We start from the raw sequence: 27,715 nt of genomic DNA, 5'->3' as shown, positions 1-27,715 counted from the left end.
ATTGCCCATGAGAACAACCTTGCCAGCAGGCTGCCATAAGCCCTGAGTGCCTTTCTTTTGGAATCTCTTACTTGCACTGTTTCACTCTATATTCTTCAGAACAGGGATGTAGATGAGAGACAAAATGTGGATTAGAAAATAAATCTCTCCTTCTAAATAGGATCTTCCTAAGGGAGAAAACCGTCCCACTGTCCTAAGGAGCGAAGCACCTTTCTGCTGTTCGGGGTGTGTATTACATTTATCTCCATTTTTTTTGGCAGGACCAATTAGTGGGATTAAAGTTGAATGCATTGCTTAGAGAGCCAGGGGTTCCAATGAGGAGCTGAAGCAGTTGGATGTCTGAAAGTCAACACTTTTACAAACCTTATTCAGATTGATCTGGTGAACTTTGAGGCTAAACAGTAGTAGAAATCAAACTGGGTATTTCTTCTGTGAGACATTTTAATAGCTGCTCTTACTCAACAGTAGGTCAGAATCTACAGTCTTTGGCCATATCCTGTGTCCAACATTCAGCATGCAGTTGAAATTTAAATATTTTTTCTTTTTTTTTTCTTTTTTTTCTCACTCCTACTTAATACAGGACAGGTTTTTTTGCCAAAACTATTATGAAAGCAGAGGCAACTCCAAGGTTTGACCAACTTCAAAAAGTCCTTTTGCTCTGGCTGCAAACCCTTCTCCTTCTGCTACTCTAATTTATACTTATCTATTTTTTCTATAAGTGCTTATGGATGATAAAGGAGGTATAGTTGTTTTGGAATTAAGCTAGAGACACTCTCAGCATGGTGCTTCGATGTTTCATTTTGTTCTTTGCTGTGCTGTGTAGGTGGTGAGTTCTGATGTGCTTCTGTGAACAAAGGCTCGTGTATGACCACACTACTGAAGGCTCTGTAATTTCTGAACCTTATGTTGCAATGCAGGTAAGTGCACACGGCACTAATTTTGGACAAAATACATTACAGGAATATTGAAATTAATACTCGATCCAAGTATTACAAAACAAGAAAGCTCAGGAAAAAAGAAGAACAAACTATGTCAGGATAGAGCAGCACCGCTCTGGCTGCCAGTGGTGACACCAGGCAGAAATCATGGGAGCAGCAGGTCATGACATTTTGGTTTGTGATCTCTGGCTAAATTTCATGTAGTAGCATGAAATGCCTGTCTATTACATCACAGGCAGGGGAAAGATAAAGATGCAGACAGCTGTCTAAGCATAGCAGGATCAAATGCTTGTCATAGTCAGGAGACTGTTAACCAGTTATGTAGATCAATATATACTTCTTCCCCTTAGAAATACCATGAAATGGAACTGTCCCTCCAGTCCAAGGCACAGGCAGCACAGTGCTCTTCTCTCACTCGCTCTCAGAGCCCTTTTCCCATGCCAGGGCCATACCCTGTCACCTGGGACTGCCTGCTCAGGGCCTGCCTGCACCCACAGGGAGCAGAGACCCCTGAGCAGACCCGGACAGAGTAACACACGCATGTCCCAGAAGGCAGCAGAGCACAGACATTTAGCTTAAGCTGTAACATATTATAAACCACATGGCAAGCTGCAAAAGCTCTGTCTCTCATCACCCAGCTAATTAGTGTGAGTGCAGTGCCATGAGGGTGCAGTGATACTGATTCCAGCTCTGGAGACAGTGCAGCCACCTGGGCTATCTGATAGCTCAGTTCTCTGGAACAGACACACAGATGGTTACCTTGTAAGGGATGTTGGCCTGATTATCTTCTTCACAATTTTAACTCACAGGAGGACCTTTTTTTCTGAAAGTCTGGAAAAGACTTAACCCTTTTTTCCATCTTTTCATTGTAAATGCTGCAGCAGAAACAATCAAGAGTTGTACTCCCCACAGCTCTGAACAAAGTCACATTTTCTCTTCAATATGACAGAATCTAGAAAAAAATAATATGACAGAGTTAGCTATTCATTCATACTGGAGATAAAGAAACAATGCTAGGCTATCCCCACTGATCAAACTTGCTGCCTGCTGGACATACAGAATGTTTGGCTGATTCTCAGTATTTCTATCCTTGTGTAGATTGATGGTCTGGCAATGCCCTTGGGCTCACAAATGCAGATGTGAGGCTGCAGGGCTCATTAGGTTCTCTATTTGTGCAGCTGGTGGACAGGAGCTCTGAGGTCCAGCACAGTGCACATCTTCAACACAGACTTCTGAAAACCTCTCTGTTTTTCTCCTTATGTTTCTTTTAACATTTTCCTTCCTACAGAGAAATCCTTTCTAGAATTTTTAACTAATTTCCAATTCTCCAGAACAGTTATGAAAGCCTTTTTCCAGCCTCATGCACCCAAAAGTTGACAAAAGTTATAAAGAGAAAACTTGTTTTTATCCTTCTTCCCTTGTTTATACATATGAGACCATATTTTCAATGCGAAAGAACTTATTTTCAGCCTTGCTCTAATGGAAAAGACTTTGAGTTTCAGTTGAAGACTTCAGCATGTTTGGGGGTTGGTTGTTGGTTGTTGGTTTTTTTTTTTATTTTGACTTTCACACATCATATGTAACATACAATTTCACCTGCCTTCTTTTTCATCTAGTTCTTCTTTTGGTACAGCTTGCAGTTGCTCTTTATCCCAACCACCACAGTATTTCTTCACAGGTGCTCTATTTTCCCATCCAGTCAAACGTGCTATCACTTATTGGTTTTATGTTACTTTTGGCAGGCTAATCTTGCTTATAGGTTATGTCTGGGGCCACAGCCTGTGTCTTCATCAAATAAATTTGGTTTTTAAGTTCTGCAAGGATTTATCCTGCCATTTTACAAGGATGCTTTGCTGGTCCTAGCTGTAATAACTGTCCTTGTTAGTCCCTGATGCATTAGTGGCTGGGTTTTATACTGCAACTGTTTGATTTGTGCAGCCTTATCCTTGAGTACAGACAGCCTCACTCAGCAGAATTTACCAGCTTACCCAAATGACCAACCTTTACAACTTCATTTACTCCAGTCCTGGGAATAATGTCAACCTTCTCTGTCCTTTCCTCAGCTGCTATCCTCAATTTCTCTGAGATGTTGTCATTTCAGAGTTGTGTCTTTCTTACATACTTTCTCTTAATAAGTTCGGGAAGCTGATTATGCCACTAGTTCTTCAGATACATTTGGCATACCCTGGAGTTTTCTCCAGAATACTGTATTGTTTATGAACCTGCTTCATTCACAGCTCCTGAACCCTCTTTGATTGTGGTTTTCTTGTGAAAGGCAATACGGTGCTTCAGGGATTCAGGGTCTGTCTTTTTTTATTCCCCAATTAGGCAATTTCTACTGCCTAGACAGTGGTGGAAGAGTCATGTTCAGATGCAATTTAAAGTTACATAATCTCAGCTGTATACTGAGGAGTTCACCTTCCAAGTAATAAAATATTCATTTGCTCCTACCACATTTTAAAACACATTAAAAGAAGCATTTAGACTGACTTTTTTTATTTGTTTAGATAACTCACATCTGGATCATATTTCATCTGATGGCTCTTTTAAAACTTTCGCAGTGATGGCTCACCTGTGTGAAATGAAAATGCTGTGTTTTGAAAATGATTGTGATAATGATAATAATAATAATGATAATTTTATTTCAAAATATGAAAGTATTGTTGAAATATTTCAGATGGCTCTTCATGTTAAATAAAGTACTCCTTCCTTGAAACAGAGAATACTGTTCTTTGAGTGTGACATCTCTCAGAAAGCTGTTACTTGGCACATTTGGTTAATCTTAAAGACATAATCTTGGATGAAATCAGTGATTTTGTTTATAGAAATATCTCATAAAACACATAAGAAAATTCATCACTTCCCTGGAAGGAAAATATTTTTTAGTAACTTTTAACAACAGCAACAAAAAGTCCCAATAAAACATTTGATCTAATTTTCATATAAAATCCATGGAGATTTTCATTAAGGAAAGTTAGAAAAATGTCATGGGTCAGTATTTATTTTCTTGCACCTGTTTGTGTGATAAAATTGGCATAGTCCACACTGAGGGAAGGACAGAGAAGTTCAGGCTGCTTGTAGGTGTAATGAAGAAAACTCAAAGACACGTTCTCAGTGTTTCCAGGTACAAAAGGAAGGTGTACACACACAACTTTGGCACAGAGAGCCTTGGGGAGAACAGTTTAATTATTAAGAGCCCACAAAGCTGCTGGAACTTGTAAGTTTTTTAGATACTCAAGTTGTTGTTGAGGATAAGGAAGCTTTTGGTCTAGGCTAATGACAATAAATGTTGCTCTGTACTCGCTACTGATCATAGGCAAGTAGAGTCCAATGAAAGGGCTACCCAAATATCTGTGTGAGTCATGCTAAACACTGGCTACTAAGTTTATATTTCTCAAGGAAGTAACAAACCTCATTCTTAGAAGACAGAAATGTCTTTCAATTCACAAAGCTGACTCAGAAAATGACGCACACCATAAAATGTGTTCATACAACTCTTAACATGGTTTATAGGCCTCGGCCTCTTTCTTTGCCACTGCCTTTAAACCACCTTGTTAGCCTAGCAAGCATTTAACTGCAACAAACTGCCCCTGGCAACATGAACCACTGCCTTCACCTAGCAAAAGGTTGGCATTTATCACAGTGTGACACCTCAAGGCAAGAAGCTGGAGATGCAATTCCAGGGTGAGGTTTGCTCGTTAACGTGTTCTGTCCGTCTGTTGCAGAGGGACGCACGCACTCCGTGTTTACTGTAATTTAAACCTTTAAGTCATTAATCCCCCTCTGTCTGACTAAAATGTGTGAGCTTTGTACTTGCTTCAGACCTGTGCTCCCGTTCCATTCAGAGAAATGGATTACAGCTGCTGTGTGGTGGGCACTGACCTGCCAGTTTGGTAGTGAGTACAAGTGCAGGTGCACAGCCAGACTTCCATGTCATTTTACTCTCACCTCTCCTGCCTTTCTCGCTACTTTCTCCCTCTGCACATTGTCTGCTTGCTAGACTGGAACTATGTGACTGCCATTTAACCCTTTCACACCATGATGTCCGTGTGAGCCTCTGCTGCAGCTCTGAGGACACAGAGGATATGAGCATGAAGAAGACAGTGGCATTAACGAAACAGAAACCAGCACCACGATGGTGGACAAACCTCACCCTGGAACATGAGAGCAGCCATGCCAATGGATACCTAGGAAAAATATTTTGAGGAGCAGTTTAGAGACAAATCTGGAGAGCAGCATGTTCATCATTATTTTAATCACATAAATGGTATCTGCCATCTTAGTTTTTCATGTAGAAAAAACAAAGTATTTCTGAAGAATTATATTTTATTAAATTACTGTTATGTAGGATACTGCAATGGACTGATGTCACACTAAAGACATTCCTGTTAAAAATAATCTAATCTGTACCCCTTACTCCTAATGAAGTATAATTCTTAACTAATTATATATGTAATTCTGTGGATAGAACTATATGAGATGTGAAAATATTTCCAGAGATTTGTACCTTCCAGTTTATTTTTCTTTTCAATCGAAGAATTCAGGGCAATAGCTGCTCTGACATAAAAGTCACTACTGAATATTAGTATTGGAGAATGAATTTTCACAATTCTACATGCACAGATTTCCTGCCATGTTTGAACCCTGAAAGATGAAAAAGATTTTGTATGTTGAGTTAAGGACATGTGTATAAGAAGCACACAGTTTTTATTGAAGTGTAACTTTGTTTGAGACTTTGCTGGGAATGCTTTTACAAGTTTACTGTGTTTTGATGATTTAGTATTTTAAATTATTGCAGGTAGCAAGATCGAGAGCAAAAGTGCAGGTGTTGGACTGGATGATCCTTGTGGGTTCCATCCAACTCAGGATTTTCTATGACAAGTTCTATGATTCTGTGAAAAGTGATTGGTTTGAAAATTGGCTAATGGAGCAGATCCTAGAGAAGAGAAGTTGAGTTACTCCTAATGTCAGGTCATGCAGTAAAAAAATGTAAATACTAGAGCCATAGGAAACAAATATCCAGCTGGTGGCTGGTCACCAGTGGTGTTCCCCAGGGGTCTGTGTTGGGTCCAGTCCTGTTTAATATCTTTATTGATGATTTAGATGAGGGGATTGAGTCCATCATTAGCAAATTTGCTGATGACACCAAGTTGGGAGGGAGTGTTGACCTGCTGGAAGGCAGGAGGGCTCTGCAGAGGGATCTGGATAGACTTGAGAGATGGGCTGATTCCAATGGGATGAAGTTCAATAAGGCCAAGTGCCGGGTCCTGCACTTTGGCCACAACAACCCCCTGCAGCGCTCCAGGCTGGGCACAGAGTGGCTGGAGAGCAGCCAGGCAGAAAGGGACCTTGGGGTACTAATTGACAGGAAGCTCAATATGAGTCAACAGTGTGCCCAGGTGGCCAAGAAGGCCAATGGGATCCTGCCCCGGATCAAAAATAGCATGGCCAGCAGGCCCAAGGCAGTGACCCTTCCCCTGTACTCTGCGTTGGTGAGGCCACACCTTGAGTGTTGTGTTCAGTTCTGAGCCCCTCAGTTCAGGAAAGATATTGAGGGGCTGGAGCGAGTCCAGAGAAGAGCAACGAGGCTGGTGAAGGGGCTGGAGCACAAGTGCTGTGGGGAGAGGCTGAGGGAGTTGGGGGTGTTTAGCCTGGAGAAGAGGAGGCTCAGAGGTGACCTTAGCACTGTCTAGAACTACCTGAAGGGAAGTTCTGGCCAGGTGGGGGTTGGTCTCTCCTCCCAGGCACTCAGCAATAGGACAAGGGGGCACGGGCTCAAGCTCTGCCAGGGGAAATTTAAGTTGGAGATCAGGAAAAAATCCTTTCCAGGGAGAGTAATCAGGCATTGGAATGGCCTGCCCAGAGAGGGGGTGGATTCACCATCCCTGGAGGTTTTTAAACTGAGATTGGCCGTGGCACTGAGTGCCATGATCTGGTAAAGGGACTGGAGTTGGACCAAGGGTTGGACTTGATGAACTCAGAGGTCTCTTCCAACCCAATCGATTCTATGATTCTATGATTCTTGATCATTCTCTCTGTACAGCTTTATTAACTAGGAGTGTGACATTAAGGCAGGAAAAGCAGCTATTGAGTAATTCCTGTCAGGAAACAATTCTTCATACAGTATTTTCTAGAATGCCTCACATTGCAGTCTCCAAGTTTCACTTTCTTTTCTTTATTAAGCAGGGTTAGCACCAACAGGAGTCTCAGTTGATTTGTTCAATGCATTTGAATGTTAAAGGTAAAGGGCACACTAAATGCCAGCTTTGCACAATTTACAGCTCTGATCTTGTGCTATCTGAAAATAGAGTCTACGTGTGGGAACACTGACTGCTGTGAAAGAGTTTGACATCCTAATCTTCTTTGTGAGCAATTGGGTGTTCCATTGTACCTAGAACTGGAACAGCTGGTATGAACAGAGACCTAAACTCAAGGAAAAGAAGTGAAGGAATAAAGACGGGTGTGTTGCAATAGGGCGTACCCAAAAGTGAGCCTAGAATAAAAGGAACAAGATGAACCCTGCATAATTGTCACTGCAGGGGACAGAGGACAGAAAAAAATTTAGGATGGCTACTAAGTTGCTACAAAAAAAGGCAAGGCTACTCATTCCCCAAGAGTCAATTTGAATTTCAGGCTTATCAGTGAGATTGTGCTGGCCTCCAAAATCTTCCTTTGTTTCATTTTTATCCAAAATGTTTCTGTGTGTGTCACAGCTGAATGTGGCAGAAGAAATAGGAAGTGAATGATGAGACCAAGAGAGCCTCTTACAGATGATTGCCACCTCAGTTAGAGCTCTCTCTGGGAAGAAATGTGCAAGAGTAAGATAACTTGGTTTTTAGAAGTAAAAAAGAACCCAAAGGAGTTCAAATCATTTATAAATTATGTAAAAACTTGCCTGCTGCTCAAAGGCAATGGACATTGTCAGAAATCTCTGAGACATGTGAATCACCTCTACTTTCTTGCATAATATTGCACCATGTGAAGGAGAATGATGAGTAGAATATGCATGTACAGATCCACAAACCACACAGTCAGCAGTGGAATTCATTCTTGGATTAAACGGTTGAGGTTCATTGCTAAAATGCCCAAGTACAACCCGAGTCCAGTATCAGTTTGAGACACTGAGAGACCACACTTGTGCAGCCAGTAATGGTGGTGATTATGAGAGAGCAATTCCAGCACCAGAGTAGCTGTAGGTACAGAGAGCAATATGTGGACAGTTGGCTTTGCTGTGACAATATGTGGCTTTCCTATTCCCCTAGGAAAAATATGGCTCCTCCACTGGAAGGCCCTTGGCTCTGCTCTTACACTGGGCTTACTCTCTGCTATGAAGTAAAGCCTAGTCATGCTTCCTCCCTAGCAGGACATCCAGGAAGGACACTTCAGCAACATGGAAATTAATAGCTGTTATCTCTGTTTAAAAGTGCAAGTGTTCAATCACCTACACCCCCCACACACCAAGCACAATTTTCAAGACTTTGGGCAAAACCACTAATCCCTTTGCCTTTGTTTCCCAGTTTGTAATGCTGGGTGATCACCTGTTTGGAAAGGATGTTATTTAACCACAAAGGTATTATTTAACAAACATTCATTACATGGTTTAAAGTCTTCTAAATTTGCACCTTTTCATTAAGTATTACGTGGCTCCAGTGCTGATTTCCCTAGAATTAAAATCACTCCTTAAACAATCTGAGGGATATCAGTTATCTGGAATTAACATATGGTACATTCGTGTGCATTCTGACAAGTTTTTTCCTGGCTGTTTTGACAGCATTTGCTTTGATTTTGAGAGAAGTATTTTACTATTATTTCATAATTATGAAAGTTATAATGAAAAAGCAAATTGAACAGTTTAATCTCAAAGTGAGAGCACCATCTAGAGGCAAATAACATACTCTGTATCAGGCTCAGTGACCCACTACGACAATAAACTGGCAAACTGCTCTAAAATTAATTAATAATTATTTCAGAAAATAAACTTCTCTGTATTAAGGCTCAGCGCACCCACTACCACAATAAACTGGCAAACTTGTCTAAATTTAATTAGATAATGCTTTGAGAAAATAATCCCTAACTTCTCTGTATTATTTCTCCTACTCTGTTTATTATTGTGAAGTGGAATAAAGAGGTGTGAAATCTCCAGTGACTTGCACAGAGGAAGATGAGAGAAGTCAAAAAAGTATAAGCTTTTCAGGACACCCACAGCTGAGGAATGACACAGTCAGTTCTTTGGAAGCAGGATTACAGTTGCTCTGTGTGCTGAAAGGTATGAAGTGTGTATGTCCCCACCTGAGACAGGGGTTAACACAAGGATTTCTTCAAGGAACAATCCACTACTCACACCCACCTCAGTGCATTTAGACACCACCAAACCATTTGTTCCCATTTTGATAATTTTTGAAGTTTTGCTTTATATAGTTAATATCTGATAGAGGATTATTGGAGTGGCTGAGGATCACATGGCTTGACAGCTCTTTTGCACAGGCAAAGGAGTTGTAATCCCACATAAATTGTAGAGTACCCATCAATGAATTAAACTAAAGCAAGTTGCCTGTGTTCAGAACTTTGCATGTAGGGAATGTTTATGACTCCTCAGAGGATTTTAATTTTTCACTGCAACACATCATGGGTAACCTGCACCTTGTGAAAAGAATCACAAGATGCTACAATACATGCAGGTCAGTGGAAAATTGTCTCTAGATACTTCTGGTTTATGAGATGGGTAATGAGCCTGCTGTCTTAACAACTGTCAGAGCCTAAGATTTTGAACTAATTCCAAATATGCACAACTGTCATGGAAAGACCAATTAGGCAGGGGCAATAATACTAACAAAATGGTTCTGAATACATCAGAAGGATGACTAGATTCCTAAATTACTGTTGGCTGTGTGATATCACAAAGTAGAACTACATCTCTGTCATGGAAAAGTCATATTTGATTTCAGTACTGCATCCTAGACCTAGGATATTTTCTGGTTTAGGAAATTTTCATTAAGATACTCTTCTTTAGGTCTGTAGGAAATGCATAACACTTAGATATCATTAAAAAATGAAGAAATAACCATAAAATAGCTGTTACTTAGCAACACATTTTGCCTAACTACATACCAGTTCTTTAGGTAATTACATTTCATTTCATAATTCTAGATGCTTTTAGAGTTATGTTCAATATGATTTCAATAATCACTCCCAAATCAACAAACAGTCTCAAACAATTACATTGATGTTTGAGATTTGCAATTAACCAACTACCCAGCCCAGAGAAAGTGTCATTTTAGCTTGATAGGTCCATCCACACCAGCTATATTATAGTTAGCTCAAGCCACACTACCATCCATAAGAACATCTCCAGGGAGCTTGTTTTGGGCTGCCATGCCATGGTGAAGCTCATGCCACCAGGCTTCATAGTGCTGGTTTTATTAAGCAGCTGGATTATGAAGAGCTTGACTTGCTTTTGGAGCTGTGCAGATACACCTGAGATAGACATTTTATGGCATGACAGTGTACTTTATAAATTCAGAGGAGTCCAACTGATACCACAGCAATGCTCACTGTTCATGAAGAGTCCTCTAAACCAAGGGAACGCATACCCTGATTCTGCATCTCATTTATTTTCCACTTCTTGCTCTTTCTTCTCCTCTAACTCCATTCTCTCCCATCTCTCTCTATACTTAACTAGAGGTAAATTACTCTAGGGACATCTATAGATGCCTAGCAAAGGACTTTCTAAAAGCTGCAATTATTCTTTTCTGTTTCTTTACATTTACCTTTATTTTTTTCAAGCAAGAATTCCCTTCTCCTCCCATGTTCCTTCCTCACCCTTCACTTCATTTTACCAGCCTTGTCAGGTCTTGCTCTATGTCTTCCTGGAGACAGATGTGTCCCCTTTTCTTGCTCATGCACTGTGCACACAGGCAGTGGGATGACAAATCTCAAACAATTGCCACCTTCTCCAGTTGATTCACTGGCAGCAAGAGCTGAAAAAAAAAATAATGGCCTTTCTGTGAAAAAAATTCTTTTAATTATTCAGACTCTTACTTCCATTCTCTGAGATGTCAGTATCTCCTTTTCTGCCATTATGAAGTTTCCTAAAGTAGATAAGGTTTTAATTTTATTATTAAAATACTTTTTATGCTTTGTACTTCTAGTGCTTTTTTAGTGTTTGCTAAGGAGAATGTAATCTGAGAGGTTAGGATTGCTTTTCCTTTTAGTTTTATGCCTGGGAATCACATGACCTGCACACAGAACCTCCAGAGGGAGCATAAGAAAAAATCCTTTACTGTGAGGGTGGTGAGGCCCTGGCACAGGTTGCCCAGAGAAGTTGTGGCTGCCCCATCCCTGGAAGTGTTCAGGGCCAGGTTGGATGGGGCTTTGAGCAACCTGGTCTAGTAGAAGGTGTCCCTGCCCATGGCAGAGGTGTTGGAACTGGATGATCTTTAAGGTGCCTTTCAACCCAGGCAACTCTATTATTCCTTAATATTCTAAGGATAAAATTATATCCTTGAGGATGTACGTGAATCTCCCCAAGGAAATCAACATAAAAGATATACAAGTAAAATTTTATTCTCATTGGAAAACAAGAAACTATCAGAGCGTTTGTATGTTTTGTTTTTAAGGTTTGGGGTTTTTTTTATACTGGAGGAACTAAGTGGAAAATGGGAAAATTACTTTAACATAGATCAACAGTTCTCAAACCTATATTGGATCAAGCAATACAACTCAAGTTCTTAAAAAGTGAAAGATAAAGGTTTTCAAAAGCTTTGCAATTGCATGCTTTAAAATATTTTAAGTTCTACTTGTATGAAAACCATGTGACAATTCTCAATAACTTCACACAGTTTAACACAATCTGTTATCAGACCAAACAGATCTTTGGAGACAGATGATTTCTGAGGTTGACTGTATTACTGCACCAGAATACTGATGTAAGTGCTATTGTGTGAGTAAGGTATTGTGTGAATCACTATTACTACACCTTCTTGCTACTTATATCTGATTTATGTCAAAAACTTATATTTTTTATATATAACTGTAGTTTCTTTTGGTTTTTTTTCTGTCTAGAAATGTGTCAGTCTTTGCTCTGCAGCTGATTAGAAATGTTCATGTGCCTAATTCTTGCAGGTCAATATTTGTGGCAATAACACCGAGCTGGGAGGAGAAGTCAGCAGGTAAGGTGACAATATCCTAAAGCATTCTTTCTAAATCTACAGGAGTTCATCACTCAACACTTAAACTGAACATGGAAATTAGTTACATCACAGTCCAGATTCAGCCTGACTTCATCAGGATTACTGCAGGGTTGACCTTGCCCAGTTTCTCTTTGTTATCACAGTGACCATGGAAAGCTTCTGTCATATCTGGGCTGTATCTAAAGCAGTGCGGGCAGCAGGTCGAGAGAGGGGATTCTGCCCCTCTGCTCTGGTGAGACCCCACCTGCAGTGCTGCATCCAGCTCTGGATCCCCAGCACAGGAAGGACATGGACCTGTTGGAATGAGCCCAGAGGAGGCCCCAAAAGTGATTGAAGGGTTGGAGCACCTCTCCTACAAGGAAAGGCTGAAAGAACTGCGATTGTTCAGCCTGGAGAAGAGAAAGCTTTGGAGTAACCTAATTGTGGCCTTCCAGTACCAGCAGGGAGCTGCCAAGAAATATGGAGATGGTTCCTGCCCATGGCAGGGGCTTGGACTAGACAACCTTTCAAACCTTCCAATCCAGGCCATTCTATGTTTCTATAATTATATATGAATGTATTAAAAATATATATCAAATTCTGTATAATCCTATGTATTATTTACATAACAGATTGTTCATTTTTTTTCCTCAAGAATGTGTTTTTGGCTATTTGTCTCTCACACACGTGAGAGATTTGCTTCTCAGTGACATGAGTAAGACATCCCATCCTTTTGGTCTCAGCAGCAGAAGCCAACCCCTTCCCTGTGCTCCTGCTGATCCCCTGTCCCCAGGAGAGGGCAGTGGTGCTGGCGGCACACGCGGCTGCCGCACTGTGCCTGTACTCAGCAGGGTACTATCTGCTCACAGCTTTTACAGCTGTAATAGAGAAATGACTTCTCTTCATGGGTATATTACAACCTATAATGTGCCCTATAGCACTAAAATCTGAGAAAAACATATATGTTTAGCAGCATACTAATTTACTCAGCTTTCTAAAATATGCAAGAATTGAAGACAATCCATGTAAAGATAAACAATTTCTCCTCAAGATTCTTACATTTTTTTCTCATTTCCACAGCAAGTAAACCCTTATCCTTGCTGTCAATACATGGGACACTTGAATCACTTATTGTGGATGTCATCAAAAGAGATAACCATAGAAAAGAAGATCCCTAGACCAAACCTTAGTTAAACCCTGAATTCCAGAACTTATCCCAATAAAGGTTGGAGGAAGTCTTTTAAAAACCCATGGCCCCCTAAAATTTCACCCGCTCTGCAGGGGCACAATTTACAGACCTTTTTTTTATAATAAACTTGCTTGTTTTTGAATAAAACGTAAGTGCATTGATGACATCAATAAACTGGCATGAGATATCAGAATTTAATACAAATCTGACTTTGCTGAGACTGAGCTTCCTGCTCTGCCTTCCTAACTGTATAGCAGTTGAAGAACAGTCTTTGCTAGTAAATGCCTGGTTGCCTCTCAAAACAGAAAGCTGGGAGCTGGGGAGTTTGATCTGTAGGACAAATCCTCCTTTTGAGATCACTGGCATGAGGGAAGGGAGAATATTCCCCACTAAGAACGTTGGGCTTGTGGGAGCAGTGCTCTCAGGGAAACCTTATGTGAGTCTGTGCTTGTGAAACTGCACCAATAAAAAGAAAGACTCATCCTGCCAGTCTGGTTTCAAGAAGCGCTAAGCACAATTTGGTCCCTCTAATTCATACTGAAGGAAGCCACTGTCTTTGGACTCTTGCAAGTGTTGTCACAGCTGTTTTGGGTCAGAAAACAAAAGTATTGAATACATTATACTCTGTGTGCATACACTGAGTGAACAGAAAACATTATGAGGTCCTGCTTCTCCATGTTGTGTGTGTGATTTAGACAGTGTGATAAGTTCAAATGACACCTCTTCCCACATAATATTTTGTATTTTTGATTGTTTTTCAGGTTCAAAGACAGACATCTGAGGAACTCGATTAGATGTACCGATGTAATGGTAAGATGAGGCAAGTAAAATGCACACTAGACGAAGAATGACCTTTGTGATACCTCCACCTCTGCAGATCCACCCTTGATTACAAATATTCATGACTAATGGTATTGTTTTAGTTATAATGGAACACTTATTGTTGAGATGCTGTAAATGCATCTGATTTTCAAAAGCTTTTGTATTTGAATGTTTTGCCAGTGCTTGCTGAAACTACTTGAGCAGCAATAATTTTCTATGAAACTTGCCAAAGCCAACTTGTAGCCTGATAAAACCCCTAAATGATGTAAACCACATTGATTAAAAAGCTATTTAAATGCACAAGTGTTCTTTACTTTCACACAGTACTTTTTCAGTAGCTGGATTCCTTTTCTGATGTAAACAGAAAGTGAGGGGACAAAATCCTTGTGGGAAATTCATGCTTCAGTAGATGATACCTCTTGACATGTGATGTTCTTAGGAATACAGAAATTTCTAAATCAGGTCATGCTCAAGATCCATTTTCTCTTGTTTCTCTACTACTTTTAAGCATATTCAAATAATCCTGAGGGATAAGTGAGGCAAGAACCTCTCTGTTTATGTTGGTTATTCTTGCAAGTTTTTTCCAGTTTAATTATTAAGGCAACCAATGTACCTAAATAAATCTTACTGTTGTATAATCATACAATTGATTGGGTTGGAAAAGACCTCCGAGATCATCAAATCCAACCCTTGGTCCAACTCCAGTCCCTTTACCAGATCATGGCACTCAGTGCCACGGCCAATCTCAGTTTAAAAACCTCCAGGGATGGTGAATCCACACCTCTCTGGGCAGCCCATTCCAATGCCTGATTACTCTCTCTGGAAAGAATTTTTTTCTGATCTCCAACTTCAATTTCCCCTGGCAGAGCTTGAGCCCGTGCCCCCTTGTGCTATTGCTGACTACTGTTCACCCCAAGAGCCTTTTGAAAGACTGACACAACCAGTTCACTGTCCCCTGAAACAGAGGCTATTTCTTTTGAATATTTTGCTTAGTGTAAAAAAAAACTAAATACTGAAATCCTTTACCTACCTTACATAACTTCTTTCTTTCTCTAGTTTCTATATTGCTTGGATTATAAATTAGTGGCATTTGAAACATCTAGTTTTTCTTCCTTTCTACAGCTAAAGCTTAATTAGTTTCAATCAATATCTCTTTATATATCTTTAAATACAATACTGTCTTTTTTTTCTTGCTTATTATTTTGCATATGGAGATTCTATGTAACTACCTCAGCCTAGAGGCCTTTTTAAAAAAACCGGATTGCTACAGAGACATGATGAAAACTGTGATCTGAGTTGTCTGTGTGTCTTCAATGTGGTTTTCCATTTGCTTCAAGAAAGATGACCCTGGAAACTGCAGGTCAATCAGCCTCACTGTTGTTCCTGTGCAATCATAGCATGGGCTGGATTAATAATTGCAATAGTAAAGGCTGGGACAGGCTGCAAAGAGAGATCACTGCTGAAAAGGCCCTTGAGGTGCTGGGGGACACGGAGCTGAGTCGGACTCAGCAAGTGCCCTGGCAGAGAGGATGAGCAGACTGGGCTCTGCACAGCAGCACCGCCAGCAGGCTGAGAGAAGGGCTTATCCCCTCTTACCCAGCACACACCAGGCTGCACTGGGAATACTGTGTCCAGTTTGGGGGCTCCCAGGACAGAAAAGATGACCAAGTTGAGCAAATCCAGCAGAGGATCACCATGACAGACCAGGGCCTGACACAGTTGTCCTCTGAATAGAAGGTAAGAAAGGCTTATTGACCCTGGAAAAGGCTCAGGAGGGCCCAATAACAGCCTTCTGTACCTAAGAGGAGGATACCAAGAAGAAAGAGTCAGGCTTTTCACCAAGGTGCATCATGAGAGAATGAGAGAAAATGGTTGCAACTTGAAATATATGAGATTCTGACTAAGAAAAAAAATTTCCCCTTAAAGGTAATTAAACACTAAAACAAGTGGCCCAGGGAGCTTCTGAGATCTTTGAAGATTTTCAAAACCCAGCTGGATAAAGTTCTGAGCATCCTGGTCTGAATTAATTGTTGACCCTGTTTTGAGAAGGCAGTTGGGCTACAGGACGTCTGAGAATGTAAATGACTCTGTGAAACATGAGACAGTTGAGAGCCTCTTCCTTTAAAGATGATACATTGGACAGTAATTTCTTCTGAATGCTGAGAAATTTGAAAAGCCCCTTGTATTTTTTATGGTCTGTAGTCAAAAAATGCCAGATATTTCTTAGAAAATGCAAAATACTGATGTGATATGATCACGTGGTTAGTCTCATGCTATTTACAATGCAGCCACGGAAGGTGACTGACTGGTTAACACCTGTGTTTCACCATCACACAAGGACTAGGATGTAAGTAAATGCCTGTAACAAAGCATTTATCATACTTGTGCAGTGAGATAATACAGAGAAGTGTTTGATTACATGGAGGTAGGATTGGCACCAGCAATAACAGCTGTTAGTGTGAGGCTCCCCAGAAATCCAGAAAATGACAAGCATTCCATACAGTGTTCATAGTTTTGCAAAGAGCTTTTACTTCATGCTTCAAAAGAACAGAGCCATAAATTAAGCAGAACAATATGCATTTGTATTCCTTCAGAAATGTGATGTGTAGTGTGCCATAGGACTGATTATAAATTAGGAATAAAAACTGAGGAGAGAACCACAACAGAGATGGATAAAATAGTGAATGCTGATGGAAAGAAAATAAGTATGTCTGGAGAGCACGAAACGTAGACATACACAGATTGAAAATCTAGTAACACCCAGAATCTTAAAAATCCAGTCTGCAGGTTTTGTATAAATCCTCTGTGAAGATCAATACAAGGAAGAGAGGATGAGCCTGCAACGCTAGGAGAGTGGGAAATTTGTGCCTCTTGCAGGTGTCAGATCACTTGTGCCACAGAGCTTGCAAACATTACATAATAGAGCAGTAATAGACTGGCAGCCCTGTGGCCACCTGGAATGCAGGACTTCCCATACCAAGCAAGTTCAGCTTTTGGACTCTGCAACCCTGATGTTATGGAAAGGTGTCTCCACTTACAGGCAGTGATACAGGGGGTTTGGGTAATATTTCCTATTATTCCAGGTAGATTTAAGCTTTGAGATTTATGGACACAGCTTTTCCTGTTCCTATTTCCTCATCTGTAAAATGCGTAAAGTGACTCTTCCCTCAAGGATGGTATGAGAATGACCATGAGCAAGAGACCTGTTCAAGCATTAGTGATAACACAGCTGTAAGGAACTCTTTCCTGGGAGGATACCATTTGTCTAAGTATATCCTTAATGTGATGAGGTCATATTTGAGCATGTGTGTCTTCAGCTCTGCCCATTCCAATGCAATGTCCTCTCTTTACATTATTAGGTTCCATGGCCACCATAGCAGGGACAGACAGGATAGCTCAGCTTGAGAAGACAGTAACTGGACATACAACTGCACTCATTAAGGACTCATGGTGTTCTGTTTACAACTGCACTGTGGAGGGCCCTTAGAGATTTAGAGACTTGGAATTTGATCCAAGAACGGCTTTTCCACTTAGCATACACTAGATTTATGCACAGTGGCTCCTTTAAGAACAAATTTCAGAATTCAAGTGAAATTTCAGAATTCCAGAGTGAAATCTTCCCTTTGGTATATGATGCTTTAATGGTGTCCAGAGGAAGAAACACTTCTCTGGCTTGTGTTGCAGCATTAAGTTCAATGACAGTCTGGCAAATGTGCATCTTTCAGTTTGAATATTTGCACCCCCTGATATAACTCTGCCAAGTACATCCAGCCCAGTGCAGCAAAAATATGCCTTTTTGACCCTGCCCAATTCCACTTTAGAATCAGTGTTATAGGCTGATATTTCAAATCTGCTCTTCACGTTATATGCACTTTAATAAATATCTGCAGAGTCCAAATCCCCAGATGCTGAAAATCAGCATTGCTAATGTCAGCTGAACAGCTGCTCCAATGAGTGCTGAATGCAAACTAGAGGGATGCACTGATTTTACAGTGGTGCACAAGGAACCCAATTTGCAGAGTGAACAAGCATGTTTAGAGAACAGAGTTATGTAATTCATCTATTTTGGGGATTAGCCATTCCCAAGGTTCTGAAAAAGGTAACTGGGTTGGGCTATTTATAGAGTCTGTTCCTACAGTTACAGCACAGATGTAGCATGGAACAGAACTAGTCAGCTCAAGCCATCTCCTCTATACACCTGGGTGAATTTTTACTCTCAGAAATGTTTATAGATCTCTCAGACACAATGAGATTTAGGGGTCTAGGAAGCTGCTCTCGCCTCAGCATCTGTTTGCACATTATTATGCCCTATTTCCTATTGGCTTCTGACAATGCCTTTGGTTTTCAGGTCATTTGTATTACAGAGACACACAGAGGCTCCTCTTAAAGGGGTTTCCTAATTTATAAGAGAGGAGAAGGGTCACTAATCTTAGGAAAACTAATGCAGTAATTGCCTAAAATATTCTGCTTTTTAATTTCACAAGACTGCTAAGGATGGTGTCTTAGAATCTTTACATGATTCTCTGTTTCTAAAGTGCATTTATGAGATCACTGTAAAACTACAAAGCCCATTATAACTGCTACAGTGTGGTAATTGTGCATAAGAATTAATTAAAAGCTACAATCTGTACTCAAAGACTTCACCTTCTTGAGGTCATGCAGAATTGCACAGCTTACAGGAACAGAAAAATAGTTTGTAGAAGGATAGTACAGGTTTGGCTTGCTTCTTATAGATGCTATTTTTTAGATATAAATATTTGTGTATATATAGTCTTTGTTATCTTTTCCTGAATGTTGAAAACCAGCCATTTGTTTGGGAAGTGAGCAGTAAGAAAAGGGCTGGGGTGAGAATAGGAGGAAGGTTTTTTGGCTAATGGTGGAAAGCCTGCTCCTCACAGAGGGGTTGCCAAGAAAAAAATCCAGTTAGGGGCAGGATTCTAAAGGGATGAGCATTTTCATGAGGACTAGGAACCAAGGAAAATGAAGTGATTGCTTACAGAACTGGTGAATTCTTATCTGCAATAGTTTATCCCATGAGATAGGGAGATCCCAATGTAAAACAAGGAGCAACAGAAAACGAGGGCAGAAACATAAGCTTAGATTCTTCACTAGTCAGCACTCTATATTGTCGTTCATGGACAGAGCAAGCTCGGCAAATTTTGATTTGCTTGTATCCTGCTCCAGACTCCACAGATTAAAATGACAATGTGCAGTGCATGGAAGTGGTGACCTAGGCCTCCTATAGAAAGCATAGAAAATTAAGATGAAGAGCCTGAATTTCACATGGAAGAAGAAATACTGCCTATGAATAGATCTCAGTGGAGGCTAAGCAAAGAACTAAACAGTTTAAGATGAAAAAAATTAAAATTGAGATAGTTTTTGTAGCTTTCTAAGAACAGAGACACACATATATGATAAGCAAGATCTGAAAGAGACTCATTGACTGGTATGATCTATTTAATTCACTGAAACTACCATGACAGGTAATAATAGTGCTCTCCTCTGCTGAAGATCATGGCACAAAAGGCCAAGGGTGATGATCTGTAGATCCATGTAGACACGTACAAGTACAGAAAAACACGTAGATATGTAGAAAAAACTCCAGTTTTTATTTCCAAATCTCACAGGCTCAGCATAGAGGCAGAAAAACAGAGAAACAGGGAAACAAAAGCACATAACTTCTAAGAACCGAGTCCCATAGACTGGCACTGCAAAGTACATTTTCTCACAGACTACATGGTCAAATCCAACCAGAGAACTGAATCAAGCAGAAAGCAGAACAGGGAGCGGCTGGTGCTCAAAATGAGTATGAGGTGCTGGACCTCTTGATGAACTAGATTGTAAGAATTACAATAAGATTTTTGTGTTAATACTGATATTTTGTAAGATTCTAGGAAGAAAAATAAGTTTGAGAAGATTACTGGTCAGCATAGAAGGATTGAAAATATACATATAATGCCAATAAAATGCCTGTGTAAAAAATTAAGAAAATCACTAATTCAAGAATTTTATTTCAACAAATATTAGTAATCTAGGTACTAACTTAGTAAAAAGGATGAATTAAATAAAGCAGGGAAAATGCAGAAAAAGTGTTATCCCTCCAGAAAATAGTACAAATATGAGTACAAATACATCAAGAGAATATCTTGAAGAAACTTCAGGTCAAAATATCTAACTATGGGGTTTATTTGGGGGACAAGATCTTTAACATATAACATTTTATTTGCTGGAATTAATAGTTCAAATAATGAAAAGCTTCATATAAAATACAAGGTATTTTTCATCCTTAGTGTCACCACTATTAGAAGGTCTACATCATCTTGCATGTTTACATAGCACCTAGCACAATATTTTCTTTCAAAACCCAAACAAAACAATCATTTATGCCAGTCCTTTATGTTTGCAAGTTTTTCAGCTGACTCGGGACTAAGATTTTTACAGGACAGTCACTGGGTTGAAAGAAAGGTCTGAAATGTCGTCATTCATTTGTGAATTGTACTTGCCATTCCCATGAGATTTCATCAAGCACCAGATTGCTTACTGGGATGGTATCTGCTCATCTGCAGTGGCTGCAAAAAATATGGGGATATGAACTTGAAATGTCTTTTTAGTAGAAAGGATAGAAAAGTATGTGGCTACCTGCATAAAAGATGCAGACCTTCATTGTTTCATCCTGCATCATCCCCAGTCTCCATGGTAATTTTATGCAGAGCTAGCACATTCATTCTTGCAATGGTTTTGTTAGGTCAAACCTGACACTTGCAGGTATCTACGGCTCCTAATGTTTAATTACTGAAACCTTTTTAGGTAGATGTCCTAAATGTTTTTAAAATTATGATTTTATAGAAAGCACACATGATGATTTTATAGAATCATGACCATGTGTGCAGATACATGCTGCAGGGAGAGTTTCTCAATCCTGCAGTCTGGAGTGAAGTGCTTCAGACTAGAAGAGGAGCAGGAGTGTGTTTTACACTCACCCCTCCTTCGGTATTAGATTCATTTTCCTCTGGGATTGCCTGTGCTCTCAAAACGAGTCTCCTTGTGTGGCTTGTCAGGGATGTCATGTTGGTTTCAGGGATGACAGAAAAGGACATGAGCCCTTGTTACAGCTCCAACTGCACTGCCTGCCACTGAAAGGGAAATCAAATCTGCACTAAGTATTTAGAGCCAGTAATAGCCATTAAACATTCTGGCCTACATCTATGACTATATATGACTACATATATGTGTGTGAATATGTATATACATAATTCAGTTTGGTATTGATCCCCAAAATCACATGATCCAACAACAGTTTTGAGTACTTTACCAGCTTCCCGTGTAGTGGGAAAGGTCACAAAGTACCCCATTGTTCATTACAGCACTGAATCCAGCAGAGCAGTGCCAGCTTGGTGTTTCAGTGTCATGAGGGCTAAGTAATCATTGACTGCAAAATAATTTCCCAACACTTTTAAATCCAAAGCAAAACCTATACTTTCACACACAATTCTATAAATATTTACATATTCAGTTAACAGTTCACTAGCAGAACTTTAAAAGTGTGCCAATATGTACTTGTTGAAACTAACCATGGCTTTTCTTATTGTTCAGGATGTACAACAGCATTTTTGTTTCTGACCACTGAAATATGTGCCTGTAGAGACTCAGAGGTAGCTCATCTTCATGACTTTCCTTAACAGCCATTTTAGCATTCCTCCAGGCTGCTCTGGGCTCTTTCACCAAGCTTCAAATTCTTGTCATGAGAGAGAGATGAGGTAAGCAGGACTCTCCATTTGGTCTTCAAAACAGCCATGTAATGCTATGTGAAATTCAATGCAGCCATGGTATAGGGTGGCATGCAGAGAACAAGCATTCATGCATTCCTGATTGTGTCATCACAGCCTGGCATGTCCGTGATGGGTCAATAGAGAAATTCTGTGATAAACTGGACAGCTCTGTTAGATAACATGGCTAAGTTACACTAAGAGCAAAACTGAGCGTCCATTGACACGTTCTATATGTTTCATTTAACAAGTGAAAACTTTAGAAATAATCTGAATCACAATTATCATGACTGTTCAGTCTATCTCCTTAGATGAGCAAGTGAACTTAAAGTCAGATGGAGCTAGACTTGGGACTAGAATCTACCAGCTTTGTTTGCTCTCTCATCTTTTCCTCAGTGATGTCTGTATTCAATTTGTCTTGGTCTAAATGTCAACAACCTAGAATCAAACATCAGCAGTACATACTTCCTTCAGAAAGGAAACAGGGAGATTCAGGAACAATGTGATTCTCAAATTAAAGATTTTATGTAACTGGTGAAAAAATATATTGGTGAGTAATTATTTCCAAATGCATAGTTTTCAGTAGCTGCTAAAAACACATTGTATGAAGCAGATTGGACACAGACTAGAACAGTGATAGGCAATTTTTTGATTTTCACAGCAGTCTCTGTGCTGTTTTTTATGTACTTGGAAACTGGCATGTGGCTGAAGCTTCATCTAGCTGCATGAACCCACAAACCACCTGAAGATACCCAACATTGCTTACATAAATTACTGAACACGTTGCTGTGGTATTTGAAAGGCCACAACTCTTGTCAATCAAATGAAATTCTGAAGAGTTTACTGACTGTCACTTTGGCTTTTCATTGTGTCAAGGGAGAAACATCCCTCGGACACATTTAGAAAGGTTGCCTCACCAATCATCCAGTGTGTCACCAATTACTTTGTTCCCTTGCTCAATGACTTACTGACACTCTCCCAGCCATAGCTGCAGTCAGAAAGCATTTTATCTGGAACCACCCACTGGAACAAGCAATGTGGAAAAAACCCTGCTTTTGTAAATAGCACTGCAATAATCTGTCTGCAGCACCAAAGCCTTAAATCGAGAGGATGAAAAATTTGGTAGAAATACACCAGATTACATAATTAATTTGTGAAACTATGCTTTAGTCAATTGAGTATTATTCTAGAAGGTTTTGTGTCCTCTAACCATGTTCCAGTATTGTACCTCAGGGTGTGTTTAATTTCAAGATGCAGTATAAGATTTTCCCCTAACAAAATTCACAGAATCTACGAAAAAGTTTACAAAAAATTCAGTGATTTTACAATATGGTCATTGTTCACCTACCTGGCTGTAAAATCTGTCTAATTGCTTTCCCCTTGTTTTCAACCCTGGAGTCTGATTACCTTCAATGGCACAAATTCCATGTGAGTGGCACACCACCTGCAAGCAAAGCAACACAGATTTTTTTCATGCCCAGTTGATTCAGGTATCTGTACAATCTATAAGGGAAGGTCAGGGAAGGGTAGTTTTCTGGCTGATCAAGAAAAAGTCTTTTCAGAGGAAAAGGCTGTGGTCAGCTCTTCCCTCCCACGCTGCAGTTCCAGCACTGTCAGTTCTTCAGCCCTCTCCCTTCACCTACAGAAGTGCCATGCCCTTGCTTGTTGTCTAGAATGCCTCGTGGCATAGAGAAGCCTTTGCTGTAGTAACCTCCAGAGTTTATATTGTTATATTGTCTCATTTCCAGTATAGTATTCCATGGCTTAGATAATGCTAGAAGAGAACACTTCATTCAAGCTTAGATCCTGCTTGAGAAAGTCACACGTTTGAGCTGCAATCTTCTAAACATTTTTGTACTTCAGCCTAAGTCTCATCAAAAGTTACCCACTCTCCCTTCCCCCTTTTCCAAAGGAAAAGAAACCAGCAGTTTCCAATCAGCTTCTGAATTAATTGCCTTTCTCTGGGAGGTACCTGAAGCATTTAATGGTTTATATTCTCCTGACTGCTCCATTCAGCTGTACCCACTGATGCATTGGCTCATTCTGAGCCTGCTGCTTTCAGAATCCGTGTGTTTTCCCTCTTCTTAGTCCAAGGGGAGTAAAAATTGTCTTCTGTAGATCAGACCCCATTTGTAGGCACTAAAAATTCCTAAGAAACTGCAGGACTTTCCATGTTTTGCCTTTGTATCTATATATACAGTCTTTTACCTGCACAGGATCATTAAATGCCTTTTAATTGAGGTGATATTTATTTTTTCTATCTGTTGTGTCATTTTAAGGGTAGTGCCTATAAATTTGAGTAGTCTTAAGCCTCCTACTGAACAGGAGTTCAGGACTTGTTACCCCTGGTTTCCTGGGTTCAGCTCTTCCATTAAGTAGTGCACAAAAGAGATCTGAATTTTAAAAAGGATGCTTAAGAAAGAGATAAAAATTGAATCTGGACATCAATTATCATCTGTCTGGAACATTAAAAGAGCTCCATACCATTTTCAGCTCATCATTAAATAGTGGATAGGTACACTGTGTCCTAACAAAACTGTACATGATTAAAATATTTGGTAAAAGGACTACATTCATTTGGTCCACTATCTCTCATTCACAAATCTGATATGCTGAGTTTAGCAAATATTAATGACATTGGGTAAATTATTAGCAGCTGTATTTTAAAATAACATAATTTCTGGATACCAGGGACAATGATCCAAGTCAAATAAGTTATTTTTTTCTCCTTGCGTATACAGCTATGCAAATTTTGAGCTGCAATGTGAAATTTCTTTAATTCCCATCACAGCTTTTATTTATTTACATATAATGGGGTTCATATTTAATATTGTTTCTATTTTTATATCTTCACTCATCTGAGGCAAACTGCATATTTTGAAATATCAAGCCAAATTTGTTTGAGATTTTAGGTACAAACTATTACTACCTTTGAATAAAAACAACAATTAAAAGAAATCAGAGTTGTTTTAAGGATGAGGTATGTAGCAAATGAAGCAGCTTAAATTACATCTTGTTTAAAGGCATCTAAACTGACCTACTACAGGTTGTGAGAAGGGAATTCAGGATTTTCAATGACAACTTCCTACCTTGATGTTTCCTCTGTATTAGTTTTATTCAAAGCTCCAGCCTGGGGTCTCTACCAGATTTTCTTGTGTGTTGCAGGGGGCACAACTGCAACTCAAAGGATAACATCAGCAACTCAAGTCTGCTAACACTCATTTTGCAATTTCTACTAAAGGTTTATTGCCAATTCTTGCCATCAGTTGCTGCCAGTTTATGAGAAAACATGACTTTTTGTTTTGTATACAGACACTGGATTTTCTAATGCTTGTCCTTTAGTTCAGGCTTTGCCATCTCATGCTAAATGTTCCATGTGAATGTCAGGCCTCTGTAAAAACTGCCTTGAGGATTTTGTTAAAGGTTTCACATATGTTACAGTGAAATGCAAAACACAGAGCTTTTTATTGCCAATTGTGAAGAGACTTTCAAATCCTTTCCTGTTCTGCCATGTCCATTTTTAGTCACATTATAACTATGAATATCCCTTTATAATAATTTAGTCACATTTTAACCTTCAGGTTACTATCACATAAATCTCCTAATAAAAGATATTCCCCAAAATTTGTGTAGGGGAAAGGATATTGATACCTGACAGTATAATGCTGGAAACTGCCATTACCCTGTTTTCTTGAAATTGTTTAAGTGAATTACTTCATTACTTCTCAATTACTCACTTTTCTATTTACTAAGGGAACCATGAGATCTCTAGAGCCCTTTGGAGTTCTGGTTCTTCCCTTCCTTTCCCCATGGGAGTAACATGTACACATATCAGTACTATAAAATGTATTTTTTTACATCTTCATGAAATACCATGGGAATATAAAATAAACAAAAGCCACTCATGGTAAAAGCAATAATATCTTCCATATTGTGTGTTAAAATGTGCAGATGTAAACTGGTTTTTGTTTGTGGGTTTTTGCTTTTTTTTCTGGAGTAATACACTGGAACTCAGAAGCATCTAATATAGGAAAAACATCTTGCAGCCAAAAATAATCTTTCTTCATGCATATGGGAAAGTATTGCTGATTTACACGTTTCACTTCTTAGAACATAGGCAGAGTCCTATTGCTCTTTTCCCAAATTTATAAAGTACTAATTTATATCACAGCAGCTTCAAATGCCTTCATTCTACCTAGCACATTTGAGGTGTTCAGGGATATTCAGAGGTGTAGGTAGAACAGAACATCATTTGAGCAACTTTTCAGTGGCACCAGCTTCTCATTAAAAACAGGATCCTCTGTCATTCTTGGGGCTTCTGCTCCTCTCCAGTATATTCCTTTACAAAGAAGCCTTATATCTGGCCTGAAGTGACTATTATTTCCCCACAAGTATTATAGATATTAGCTTTTCAGTATTTTGTTTTAATCTTGCATTTGTAGATCACTAACCTTGCATCTCATTTACCTTCTTCACAGCTACCTAGGACTTGTTTTTGCTGAGACTTCTTTCCCTGTAAACGCTAAATTAACAAAAACATCAGAGGGTGGGTACATGAGGGGCAGGAGGAGGGGGTGTGTTGAAAGAGTGACATCAACTGAGACAATAAAAGGGCTTCCAAGTTACTTAGAAGCTCTATTTTAAAGTTACGTTTAGGGGGTCCACTGAACCAATTCAGTAGTCTTTAAATATACTTGACGTCAAGAGACAGTCATCTGTCGACATACCCAAACCAGAAACATCTTTAACATTCTATCTGGTAAGTACACTCCACTTTTTTTCCAAGTTTTCTGGGAGACTTATTCACAATATTTGATCATTGATTCTCTATTCATTTTTACTTTCATTTCTTCTAGACTATCTTTAAAAAAAAGTATTAGTAAAATCAAAAAATTATATTATCTGAACCAAACTTGTAAAATGAAAAAGTCTGACAGTGAGTTAGAGATATCTTGAAGTGAATTCAAGCCCTAAATTGATAATACTGGGTTAGATGGACCACATTCATAGTGTCCTGTAAGAGACCATGTTGTAAATGCTTTTCTGACCTAGACTAAAGCTGCAGAAACAATTGCAAGAGTAGTATTGTGTTTATTTTACTTAAGTTTCAGTTATTCTGTATCAAATTTCTTAAGCTGTAACAAAAAGATACCTTTTCTGGCTGCCAATACTGAAAATCCAAACTGGAAACTGATACTGGAACTGTGTCATTTCTGCCTGTTGCAGCATCTTCAGTAATAAATATTTTCCAAATATATTCCAAATGGCAGTTTTGCTGGTGATGTACAAACGGAGGGAAATTCATGCAGGCAATGCAGGATTATCCCTGAAAAAATGAAGGGCAGAATTCTGATTTCTCTCAAGTAACTAAACAAGGAATGACAGAACTCAGTAGTGTTATACCTCTCTGCAGAATTTTCAAGAAAAGTTTCATCCTCTTTGTTCTAAAGAATATACAAAAGAAATGGATAAAAGAACAAAACTTTTCACTTGCATAGCTATTTACAAGTATTTCACTGTACTTGAAGGCTATAAAGTAGTAATAATAATAGTGTAGTAATAATATTGGAAGAACATGGTGCCTTTCACCCAACTACGCAAGACATGGGTACCCAGATGATGATGCTTCTGCTGCTGCTGATGGAGGGCAACTAAGGATGAACAAAGTTTCACAGAGTTGCCTAGGAAGTAACAGGAAGTTGTTCACAAAATTACGGTTAGAAATAAATTCCTCATTTGCATTCTTTGCTTTAACCTATTCCATAAAAAAAATATTTTTTAAAAAGTATTTCTCTGATGTCTTTTTTTGGAATTAAGAGAAATTACTTGAAA

General features: G+C 39.3%; 2 long non-coding RNA genes across 2 annotated transcripts; one reads left to right on the top strand and one right to left on the bottom strand.

Moving 5' to 3' along the window:
* The first annotated feature begins 127 nt into the window (after positions 1-127).
* Positions 128-12,108, top strand: LOC139673406 (uncharacterized). The gene is made up of 3 exons (XR_011698100.1): positions 128-225; positions 824-917; positions 12,060-12,108. It is a non-coding gene; the product is annotated as an uncharacterized lncRNA (long non-coding RNA).
* Positions 10,881-27,172, bottom strand: LOC139673407 (uncharacterized). The gene is made up of 3 exons (XR_011698101.1): positions 27,036-27,172; positions 23,232-23,327; positions 10,881-10,915 (listed from the first exon to the last, which is right to left on the bottom strand). It is a non-coding gene; the product is annotated as an uncharacterized lncRNA (long non-coding RNA).
* Positions 27,173-27,715: the final 543 nt, after the last annotated feature.

This window comes from Pithys albifrons, chromosome 6 (assembly GCF_047495875.1).
Source record: "Pithys albifrons albifrons isolate INPA30051 chromosome 6, PitAlb_v1, whole genome shotgun sequence".
Classification (NCBI taxonomy): Eukaryota; Metazoa; Chordata; class Aves; order Passeriformes; family Thamnophilidae; genus Pithys; species Pithys albifrons.
Note: the sequence above shows the minus strand (reverse complement) of the source record. Positions and strands in the feature narration are given on the sequence as shown.